The sequence below is a fragment of the Callorhinus ursinus genome, unplaced genomic scaffold (assembly GCF_003265705.2).
Source record: "Callorhinus ursinus isolate GAN/ISIS: 27379988/994484 unplaced genomic scaffold, GSC_fseal_2.0 scaffold16, whole genome shotgun sequence".
Taxonomy (NCBI): Eukaryota; Metazoa; Chordata; class Mammalia; order Carnivora; family Otariidae; genus Callorhinus; species Callorhinus ursinus.
The window spans coordinates 7,460,412-7,472,894 of NW_027397078.1; the positions used below are offsets into that span (position 1 = coordinate 7,460,412).

General features: G+C 39.5%; 1 non-coding gene across 1 annotated transcript; it reads right to left on the reverse strand.

Annotated features, from left to right (window-relative positions):
* Positions 1–3,911: 3,911 nt before the first annotated feature.
* LOC112813036 (U6 spliceosomal RNA) lies at positions 3,912–4,018 on the reverse strand. The gene has a single exon (XR_003205422.1). It is a non-coding gene; the product is annotated as a U6 spliceosomal RNA (small nuclear RNA).
* Positions 4,019–12,483: the final 8,465 nt, after the last annotated feature.

The following is a 12,483-nucleotide window of genomic DNA, read 5'->3' on the forward strand; positions in this document are numbered from 1 at the left end:
ACCCATACTTTTATGGTGTAGAATGGGTGCTTCAGAGTGGCTACCCAGCTGGACTACATTAACTAGTACCCCTGCATGCTGCATTGAGAGGGAATCATGTGATTAATTCTCGCCAATGGCATGTAAGCCGAGCTGATGATCATCACTTCCAGATTAAGGTGGTTAAGTGTGCATGATCCTCCATGCTTTCTTTTTCCCGCCTCTGCCAGCCCCTTGATCCCTGGCAAATTTGAAGCCACAAGGCGGTGAAACTGTAAAAGGGAAGCACAGACCTTTTCCAGATTCTGGAGAATTTTTAAATGTATGGGAACTTGTTTGGGACCACTTAGTTTAGTGACAGCATGAAGCTCACAAGCCATAAATCATAGATTTCACTTGTAGGGAAGCTAATTTGTTTGCACAGAGAAACACTGAAAGCTACCTTCCTGACATTCCTATCTTTCTCTGTCCCAGGTCTTTCTTATTATCTCTCACCCTAATATCTTGTCCCAAGGAGGACCTGATGAGGTCGTGTGCCTCAGTCATTTAAACCCTTGTAGAATTTAGAGAAGAATTGATTTTTTTTTACTCATTTACAGCAGAATAAGGAGTCAATTGAACAATTCAATGGCCCATGAGGAGATCTCACCCTAAATACCCTATATCATCTGAACTTCAAGCACCTAGAGATTCATTTACTTAAAACACAAATACACACACACACACACACACACACACACACACACTTTCCTAGGCTAAATTTCAATGGGTTTGCCCTAATTTCTGGGAAAATCTCCTGGCCTGCAGCAGAAGAGCTGAACCAAAATGGCCACGTATAGTACCACTTATCAGTGTAAGTGAGTTGGGCAGGACCAGGCAGAGGGCCCGAGATTGGTCAGTACCCTCAAGACCTCCAGGCTTCAAGCCAAAATTTCCTAAGAAAATCAGAGTGCCTCACTCCATAAAGGCTCTTGGAGAGCCCTGAGTGCCTGACAGTATCAAGGGAATCAAAAGTCAACAGGAAGGCAAGAGCAGGTAAGAGCTAAGTCGAGGTAGATCTTTGTGTGAATCAAAGATGATGCACAGAAAGGAAAGAATTGCAAGACAAAGAGAGATTTGCTCCTAGAACCCCACCAATTGCTGATGTATTTCCTCTCTTCATTTCTAGTGCTAGGATATCGAAACAATAAATTCCCCTTTTCTTAGGGTAACTTGAGGGAGTGAGTTTAAAAGTCAAACCGGCACAACATTTAAACGGGCTTACAGAACAGACTACCATACTTAAATCACCAATACTGATGTTGCTCTAAATTCCCTCCCAATTTTTATCAATATGCAGGATATATATATTTTTTTATTTAGTTATAACCAGTATAAGCATTCTATTCTTTGTCCTTTTTTGTTTAACGTTGTCCTGTATACATATTTCCAAGTAGCAATATGCTCACATCATTTTTTTCCATCTATGTATCATGCTCATGTATGCCTGGTTTGAAATTATTTGGATAGTTTTCTATGACTCATTATGAATAAACAGTGCTATGTACATCTTTGGACAAATTTCTTTTTTTTAATTTCACTGGGATTTCTTCCCAATGGGGGATAACCAGGTTAAAAGATACAAACAGTATTTTCATTCTTATGATTTGGTGCCAAATTGCTCTTCATATAGATATACATCTTGTTGAAAATGTAAATAACCGAAAATATATTAAATTTTTGCATTTAAAAGGAATGGAAACATTTATAAACCTATCCTAAAGAAATGATCAAAGATACACAAAATGGTTTATGAAACAAGATAGTCATCATACTACTATTTATAACACTGAAAACACAAAAGCCAAAATATTCAGACCACCTGGGAATGTCCAAGTAAATTATGATATATCTATAGATAGAGTACATGGGTGGATTTTTTATTGCCATAAAAGTGATGTTTTCAAGGAATATTGAATGACATAAGAAATGCTTATGATATAAAGGCAGGGGAGAAATGAATTACCAAACAATAACCATTATAATTCTAATTGTATAAAGAGAAAAAATTATCTGCAAATATATGCATACAAAAAGACTGCAAACAAATATACAATAATGTTAAAAGCAGAATTCTAGGCATAAAGTGATACAAAGCAATAGTGAAGTTGAAAAGGCTGTTGGTCCGTCAAATATGAGTGTGAACTTTCCTTCTAACTTAACTGGAAAGCATGTGCATGTTAGGACTGTAATAGGAGTGAGGAACTAAGAACATCCAGGACACAGGAGAACATTTTAGAGCTTGAAGAGGAATGGTCTAGTGGGCGAGCTCCAGTCCAGAGGCTTTCTTTTGTCAATAAGTTCCAACAATAAATTTTTTGACCTTTGTCATTTACCACTGTGATATAATAGAGTATATCCAGTCTTTGTCCTCCATTCCCGACCTAGAGGTTCAAAAATCCTTAGAATTTTCCGATAAGAGTGTCTTTTGCTATACCTAAGGTGCCTCTCTCATTCATACCTGAGTTCATGTTAATGAAGTGACACATGGTGGGTCTCTAGATAACTTCAGGATGGGATTGGTGACCAGAAAGACCAAGCATATGATTAGAGGGTTGGAACTTTCAGCCCCACCCCCACTCCACTTCTAAAGAGGGGAGGGAAGCTGGAGATTGGGTTCAGTCATGTGACCAACAATTTAATCCATCATGTTACATAATTAAATGGTGAACACATGGATGCTCCTGGAAGGTAGTGTGCCCTGATTCCACAAGGAAAGGGCATAGAAGCTCTACGCCACCGGCCCCCCAGACTTGTCCAATCCATCCCCTTTCGTTTGGCTGTTCCTGAGTTGTATCCTCCACAATAAAACTATAATCACAAGTGTAGCACTTTCCATGAGTTCTGTGAGTCATTCTAGTGAATTATTGAACCTGAAGGAAGGAGTGGCCATGGGAACTCCCAGATGTGTAGCGGGCCAGGCAGAAGTGCAGGTGGCTTGGGAACATCCAGGACTTGTGGTTGGCATCCGAAGTGGGAGAAGCCTTATAGGACCGAGCCCCTTAACCTGTAGGATCTGGGTTAACTCTACTTAGTGTCAGAGTTTGAATTGAATTGAACTGAAGAACACCCAGTCGTGTCAGAGAACTGTTGTCAGAATATAGTCATCATCTACATATACAAAGGACAAAAGAGTTCTCAAACATGTTTAAGGAAAATTGTATTAGGGTGGTATTAGCTGCTAAAAGAGAGAAACCCCATAATCTCAGTGATTGAATACAGTAGAAATTTATTTCTTATTCATAGGAAGTCCAAAATGTGTGTTCCTGACTGAGTGGGTTTCCACATGGTCACTCAAGGACCCAGGCTACTTCCATCTTAGGTACTCTATATTCCTCCTAGGCCTCAGAGTCCTCCACACTCATTCAATAAATAGAGAAAGAGCATGAGAAGTCATCCATGAGAAGTATCTTTGAGCCAGCCCCTGGCAGTGGTGCACTCACTTCCATTCACCTTTCATTGCCTAGAACTTGGACCACCTCTCACTACAAAGGATCTTGGGAAATGCACTCACACCTGGAAGAGGAAATGGGTGTGATGAGCCAGCCAGTGTCTACCACAAGATCTAAAATAATTTCTTTATTCCTGAAAACAATAATCACATAATCTAGATTTGAACCTGATTAATCTCAGAGGCCAAGAAAGACAACTACAATCAAGTAAGTTCTTCATTGTCAAGTGCCATGCTAACATATCTCCAAATGGGTCAGAACTACAGTGTTTCAGTTCAGTGTGAGAAAGATTTCTTCAGCAAAGGGGGTACAAAGATGACTAGACTTAGTCCTGCCCTGGAAGACCTTACCATCTAGTAGAGAAGCTTATAGACCAATGAAACTTTCTTTTCTTTCCTTTTTTTTTTTTTTTGACTTACAAAAGTTCTACTTACACATCTGAAAAATATGGAACGCTTCACAAATTCACGTGCTATCCTTGGGCAAGGGCCATGCTAATCTTCTCTGTATCATTCCAATTTTAGTATATGTGCTGCCAAAGCAAGCACTGGAACTTTCCGTTTTGCTTTCGTCCATTAAAACAACGTACAATCAATGCAGATGAAAAGTCCTTAGCAGGTAGGAGAAGAACAGTTCAAAAGTAGAAATGCTTTAATAAATACTGTATCAATAGCACCTCAAAAATGAGCATACCATTCAAAGAAGTAGAGGGCATATTGTTGGATGAATGAACAGATATTCTAGTATAATTTCAGAGAAAATTATTTTAATTGATGTAAAACACATGACATATGATTTTGAAAAGTATGACTGACCTAAGGAAACAAGGGGAAAGCCACTTTTTAAAAACAACAAAATTCTTAGCTCACGGAACAGGCAGTCCCCAACACAGGCACTGGATGTGTTTGTTTATAAGTCACTTATTTGGAACTCACACTGCATTTTCCCTTAGAAACAATGTCGTGAAATGTTGTTTAGATTCCCGGGCAAAAGCAGAGCTGTGTGCCTCTTTAACCCATATTGTATCTGAAGGATTGCACTGCACTAAGAGTTCTAGTCCAACTGTAACAGCCCATCGTCATTTCTACAAGAAAAGGCATCTGGTCTCCAACTCAGAAAACTGCTCCCACGATTCCAGCAGAAGCAGGTGAAGAAGGGAAGATACTCTAGTCCAGCTATGGCTGAAGCCAAAACAGATTCCTTAAGATACCAGAATTCATTATGGAAGAAAGAGGCGAAGTGTCCATCATACAGGAAGTCACAAGGGATAGATGTTTTCTGGGCTTCTGTAGCTAGTTAACATCCATAGCTCCAGTATCTTTAGAAAGCCAGGAAGATCTCAGTTCACGTTCTCACACAGCAAAAATCAGCTCTTGGGTTCACCCAGTCCCCACCCTATAATCATACACTTGCTCACTGAACTTATCTAAGTTTCCTGTCCAGCATGGTCAGTAGTGTTAAATGCTACAGAGAGCTAACGTAAGATAAGAACTGGAAAGCCTGGGGCTCAGTCGGTTAAGCATCTGCCTTCGGCTCAGGTCATGATCTCAGGGTCCGGGGATTGAGCCCTGCATCGGGCTCCCTGCTCAGCGGGGAGTCTGCTTGTCCCTCTCCCTCTGCCCCTCTCTCCCGCTCGTTCTCTCTCTCTCCCTCTCTTTCTATCTCTCTCTCCCCGTCTCTCAAATGAATAAAATCTTAAAAAAAAAAAAGAACTGGGAAGCCCTAAATTTACAGAGATGGCGTATAAAACTGAGGGACTCCATCCCTAGTTCGTATCTATTATCTCTGTGGAGTTGTAGGTTCATTCCATCTTTTGAAAACAGAGCAGAGGAGCTGGGGTAGGCAGATTGGCATGGACAGTGTAGGCCAGGTGAAGTTAGAGGTCATCATCACGTGTGACATTGTCCTCAAGCTTGCACCACTTTCTGCAGCAGAGATTAGCCACGTGGGTGTCAAAGTGGAGAACCCAGAAACATCTCAATAGATTTTCATAAGAGAAGGTACTTCTTGGAAAATCATTTCCCAGAATATCCAAATTAGAGAGAAAAGGGCAGCTATACCCATCCAAAAGGGGAAGAAGGAAGATATGCAAGATTTTTCTTCACAAGCCAGCATCACTTGGTCTGTATGGGTCATTTTTTAACTCAGAATTTCCTTTATCAGATTTTTAATCTTCCTAGGCAACTTGAACCAATATTTCGCAGAACATGACAGACCTATGGAACTAAAATTAAGTGAAATTTTTTAAAATGAACTATTGTATCATAATGACATGAGCTAAAAGAGTTTTTTTGGGGGGTGACAAATGTTTCACTGGAGACTGTTTAAATCTTTTGGCAGTTTCATGTGACTAACATTTTTTTGGAGGAGAAACTGCTAAGCAAAAATGATCAAAGGTTTCTTTGGGATTTTTCCCAGAAAAAAAAAAAACGAGTATGACACAGAAACTATGATGAATAAAGAACTTAAGGAGAGGGTGGATTACTTGAGGAATCTAGATGAAAATTATGGTCAAATGGAAAAGCCCACTCGGACAAAAAATGACTCCCAATTTGTAAAAGGTTAATTTTAAGTATTTTGGTTCCTTTTGTATTTGTGTACATTTTATGCATGGGCAAGGAAAAATAAAACATCTAAATAAATTATACAGCATAGGAATATAATAAAAATCAATGAAATCACTACCTAAGCATTGTAAGATTATAAACAATTTCTATCTACTTATGCATTCTTTCCTAACTAATCCTCCTACCTCCTTACCAGAAGTATTTACTATCCTGCATTTGGTTCACCACCCTAGTCCTTTTTTATAGTTTTATCAATAATATGTATGCGTCTAAACACTATGGTGTTGTTTCCTTGTTTTGAGTATTAAAAAACTCAAACCTGTTTACCCACATGCAAGCTTTGAAAGTTGATCTTTTCACTTAAGATTATGCTTCCAAGAATAATACGCGCTGTTGCTTGGAGATACAGTCCATTCATTTTCACTGCTGTATAATATTCCATTTTATACACATAACATCCTTTAATCCATTCTTCTGTAGATCAATATGTGGAGGTTTGGGGGCTTTTTTCACATGTGTATATACCCTGGAGCACTCTGTTTCTCTTTACTGTTTTCCATCTTTGTCTAATACACTGTTTAATCTGCCACTGAGTTTTTTTAATCTCAACAATTATATATATAAAGATTTAATTATTTTTTTAAAAGATTTAATTATTTATTTTGAGAGAGAGAGAGAGAGAATTCCAAGCAGACTCTCTGCTGAGTGCAGAGCACGATGCTGGGCCCAATCCCACAATCCCGAGACCATGACCCAAGCCAAAATCAAGAGTCAGTTGCTCAACCAACTTGTTGTATGCTTGGATTTACTGTGGGGCCCTTTATTTCCTTAAACATTTCATAGCCAGTTATTCTATGCTCAGTATCTGATCTTTCAATTTCATCATCGGGAGTTTTGTGGACAAAATTTGGCAAAGCTTTTCTCTAGGGAGTGTCTGCTTCTGCTTCTTCCAGAAGCCAAGAGCTTACTTCAGCCTGAAGGGCTTGGCTCAGTGCAGGAATTCCTGGATCATCTTCCTTACCTTCTCATTGTCCCAAGGCTCAATATCCCAGCAGCAATGCTTCTATTACCACATAACTTCAGGGAAAATCTGCCTCTCACCACAGCTCACTTCCCTGGTCCCAGTTCCCTGACATTCTGGTTCCAGTTCATGGTATATTGGGAGTGCTCCCTGAAGATATATCCTCCTCTAGAAAGAAAAGCACTGTCTCAGAAAGTATGTTCTGTGCAGAATGTGATTGCTCTGAAGCAGCAGGCTTCTTCAAAGCTCTTATTTAGCCATAATGCCAGAAGCAGACATCAAAGTGATTAATCTTTTTCAATAGCCCTATTTAATTCATACTAACTAATTCAGTTCATCTAACATTTATCGAATGCATACTATGTGCCAAGCAATGTTCTAGGTGCTGAAGATACAAAAATAAACTGTTTATTGGTAAACTACTCCATGAGCATCCCTCACTCGAAAAGCATTTTTTCTTCTTTACTTTTATATATTTTAAATTTATTAACCTATTTGAAAACTATTCTTAACAGAGTAAATATCATGTCTAAAGTTAAACTCTGTCTTTGCTAAACTGATTCCTTCTCTGTTACTCTACTTTCTGCTCATGATACTCGTGTTTTGTTTTGTTTTTTAACAAGGGACTAAAAATCTCAAGAGAACTTTGACTCCTTCCTCGCCTTCCCTCCATACATCAGAGTAGTCCCTGAGAACTTCCTGTGAGTGCTTCTTTGCCAACATCTCTTCTATCATGCCCCCGCTTTCCCATTCCCATGAACTCTTACTACCACACACCTGGATTCTTGAAATCACATTCTCCTTCCTCTCCCTGTCTTTTCTTTTTCTAGTAAACACTCCATTTTTTACCAGACCAGTTTCCTTAAGCACAGCCCTAACCACCTGATTCATATCCATAAAATTCTCCAATGCGTTCGCATTGCCTACCTCAATATTTCTCAAATCTTAGTAATTCATGGATAACCCTTTAAGGGGGAAATTTTTTAAACCATTTTTAACAACATTTTGCTTACAGAAAATATAGAAGTGTCATCAACTCTTTATGTTCAGACGTTTTATACAATCCTAAACTAAAATAACTTTATAAATGAAATAAAAACTACCAAACCAATAAATGTCAAATTAACATGAATTTAGGGACACTGGGCTGGCTCAGTCAGTAGAGCGTGCAACTCTTGATCTCAAGGTCATGAGTTTGAGCCCCATGTTGGGCATAGAGCCTACTTAAAAAATTAAAATAATAAAAAAATTTAATTTAATTTAAAAATCTTTTCAAACAACATGAATTTAACATGACCAATGATAACTGGCTTAAACTAAATTATCATCTTAAACGTAAGGACAGCACGAATGCTACGGCACAAGTCTGGTTGGTTGTTGGCGCTATTGTTGTTTGGCACACCTAGATCGCAATGCACCTGTGATGACTAAATCCTCCTACTTCTGTATTCAAAGCCCTGGGACATCTTCATTGTACACTGGTGATGTCATTTGGCTTCAACTGGGGCAAAACATCAGGATCATTCATTTTCTCCAACTGCCTCTGATTGCCCAGGGAGTGCTAATAAAACAACCCAGTGGTACTATTTGATACTCTCTAATCACTGAAGCCAACATAGTTTTGAAATGTCATGGCTGTTCTCAGTCTAAAGGTGAATGTTCAGGTCATCCAAATTACATCAAATTTCTTTTTAGATGAAAGTCTAAAAAAAATACAACTTTCTCAGTTCTCATAGACCTTATTTGGCCAATGATATGCATCACTTCTGAACAAAAGCTTTAAATGATATGGCATGACTTTCCATATTCTTCTTCTGCCCTGCCAACCAGAAATGTTCCAGATGGATGCTGTAGCAATAGCTTGGGTCCTAGAGTGAAGCAGAGCCACAGCAGACCCATAATGTACATGTAATATGAATGAGAAATAATCCTTTATTATAAAAATAATCTAAAAGAAAGGACATGAATCTTGTAGGTCTGTAGTTCTCATTTTAAGAATCACTGGCAAAGAAAAAGAAAAAAAAAAGAAGCAATCACATCAGCATTTTAAAAGGCTTGGGTACTCTGCCCCAATCAACATTTCCCAAATACCAAATACTCCCTTTTCACTCCCTAAACAGGGCCTATATTTTCTTACCATTGAGCTTTTGCTTATGGAATTATCTCCGCCTAGACATTCCTTTCCTCCCTCCTCACCTCTGCTCCCTGTATACATTCAAATAATTCTTCTTCAACCACCCCAGTGGAATATCCACTGCACGTTATACCCCTTTGAGGACATATATCACATCTTTCCTTCTATTTTTTACTTTTTCTGTATGTACCTTCCCTTACCTACCAGATTCTCTCCCGGAGAGTTGCAATGAGTCTTTGACACCTTTGTATTCCTGCCAGTGCTTGGCACAATGTGTTGTTTATACTAAATGCTCAATAAACTGTTGTTGAATAAATGAGTTTATTTAATCCTTATTAATAAGAGTTTAACAGCAAAAACATTAAGATTGCTGAAGATGACAAATCCAGACCATGCAACTTTCTTTGTAATGCAGCTGCAAAAACTGCTGTCTTACAATGACTGATTGCATTTTTGAACAGTTGTAAAACATTAGCTATGGAAAACGCCACAAAGGCAGAACGAATTTATCTGGTACTTCGTTAAAATTCCACACAGCATGAGGCAAGAGAGGAATTATTCTAAAAGCTCATTCTTATGAATTAATTAATTAGCCCTCTCTACCTATAGAACAAAATTAATTTAGACATGACTATTGCTGGGAAAGTTCTTCAAAATGTAAACTTTTTCGAAGCTAGAAGTATGTCACTAAGCTTCATTAGGAGATTCAAAAACAGTGCAAAATAGTCCCCTTAAACATCAAGGTAATTTTACATCAGCCACCTTTGGGAGGTGAGGTTGGTGCAGACAAGCTGGGGAAAACAAATCTAGAAGAGAGAGGAGGCATTAGAGTCCAGCGCCTTCAACTCTTTGCTCTCCCAGTCTTGCTCCAAAGCCCTCGACTGCTCTACAGCCCACATCCCTCTAGACCCTGACTTCTCTTGACCTTGGTTAACGGCCAGCCTGTCCTCCAATGCGCAGCCCTCACTCACTGTTAGCTTCATGAGGGATGGGGCAGGAGCCAGAAGAGAGTTCAGTCTTGTGCTACATTTCCTACAACACTTCACTGAAGCTAGCCAACACTAGCAGTGTTCATCTCCAAAGCCACAGCAGGAGACTAATGCATCGACCCCCTTAGAGTCTCAGCAGATTGGGGATTAGGAAGAGGTCCCAAATACTCATCTTCTGAGGGAGGCTTAGGGCATAAGCTGGCTATAGAAGAAGGGGACACAATGGTTATGAGCAAAGAAGCATCACGTGTACAGGTAGAGAGTATTGTTATATTTAGGAAGCTGTCACATGCTCAGTACCACTGGGGCATATCTATGGATATGGAGGTGGAGGCGTGATGAAAGACAAGGCTTGGGAATATCATTATCAGATTTTTGTTTAGGAAAGGTCATTCTGAAATAGGAAGAGGTCAGGGAGATCACTTAGGAGGGGATTGCAGTCATATGGATGAGAAGTATTTCAGGGAAAACTGGGCCAGCACCAGTAGAGACAGAGAAAAGTGGACAGATCCGAGAAATTCATGAATTGAGGAATTAATCACTATGTTGGCAGGTGAGGGATGCCATGTTAAAACTAGGTTGAACGGTCAAGTGGAACAAAACCAGTGTGTTAAAAGGCATCAGATTCTGGACATGCCATGGGAATAATTTCCCTCTGTTAGTCAAATCTGATACCATTCTGAATTGAATTGACTTCCCCAACCTAAGCGACAGATCCAGGATATTTGCTATTCCATGCAAGTCGCCAACACTCTAACAGCTCCACTGCCCAATCACTTCAATTTCTGGTTCTTTTTTTTTTAATTTTTTTAATTTTTTATTGTTATGTTAATCACCGTACATTACATCATTAGTTTTTGATGCAGTGTTCCATGATTCATTATTTGTGTATAACACCCAGTGCTCCGTGCAATACATGCCCTCTTTAACCCATCACCAGGCTCACCCATCCTCCCACCCCTCTCCCTCTAGAACCCTCCGTTTTTTTTTTCAGAGTCCATCGTCTCTCATGGTTCGTCTCCCCCTCCGATTTCTCCCCCTTCATTCTTCCCCTCCTGCTATCTTCTTCTTCTTTTTTTTAAAAATATATTGTATCATTTGTTTCAGAGGTACAGATCTGTGATTCAACAGTCTTGCACAATTCACAGCGCTCACCATAGCACATACCCTCCCCAATGTCTATCACCCAGCCACCCCCTCCCTCCCACCCCCCACCACTCCAGCAACCCTCAGTTTGTTTCCTGAGATTAAGAATTCTTCATATCAGTGAGGTCATATGATACATGTCTTTCTCTGATTGACTTATTTCGCTCAGCATAACAACCTCCAGTTCCATCCACATCGTTGCAAATGGCAAGATCTCATTCCTTTTGATGGCTGCATAATATTCCATTTTGTGTGTGTGTGTGTGTGTGTGTGTGTGTGTGTGTGTGTGTGTGTATTTATATATATATACACCACATCTTCTTTATCCATTCATCTGTTGATAGACATCTTGGCTCTTTCCACAGTTTGGCTATTGTGGACATTGCTGCTATAAACATCGGGGTGCACAATTTCTGGTTCTTGATCGTCCTCCAGTCCAGATCTCTGATGCAGAAACCTCACTTGTGCTTCTGGCCCATTGTTTGCCCTGGACCTTTCTCTACCTCAGCCTGGGAAACAGAAAACGCTGATCTGCTTAAGTCAACAAAGGTCATCCCTGAAGCTTGGAATGGGGCCAGCTATCCCCAGCATACTTGGGCTGTGCAAGAGAGGGTACAGTTAGAGGAAGGGGAAAAGGGTAACATACCTCTTATAAATATTCTCCCACCTGCCTATTAAAATTCTCCTCGCTCTTCAAGACTCAGATGCTACCTCTTTAATGAAGTCTTCCCAGATTCCACCATCACACCACCCCCCAAACTTGAGGTGATTCTCCCTCTTGTATATATTTTTTAATATTTTCTAACTTATCTTCACATACTTACATAGTCTATATTTTATAGTAGCCATATGACTACATGTGTTCTATCTCCCACTAGCTTATAAATCTCTGGAAGCTAAGAACAATGTCTTCTTGATCTCTCATTTATTCATTCAACAAATATTTGAATGATTAAAGGAACAAAGGAATGAATCTCTTTGCTTCCCAGTTCCTTATATATAACAAAGGCCTTCCTCAGCAAATCTTCCCACAGCTATTAAAAGGCTACTTTTGATAGTCATGATTGTCACCTCCTTCTTCTGGGCTAGGAACAAAGTGCAAATAGCCAAAATAAAGAATTGAAATAGTAAAAAGAAGAGTTTGGAAGAAGGGGCT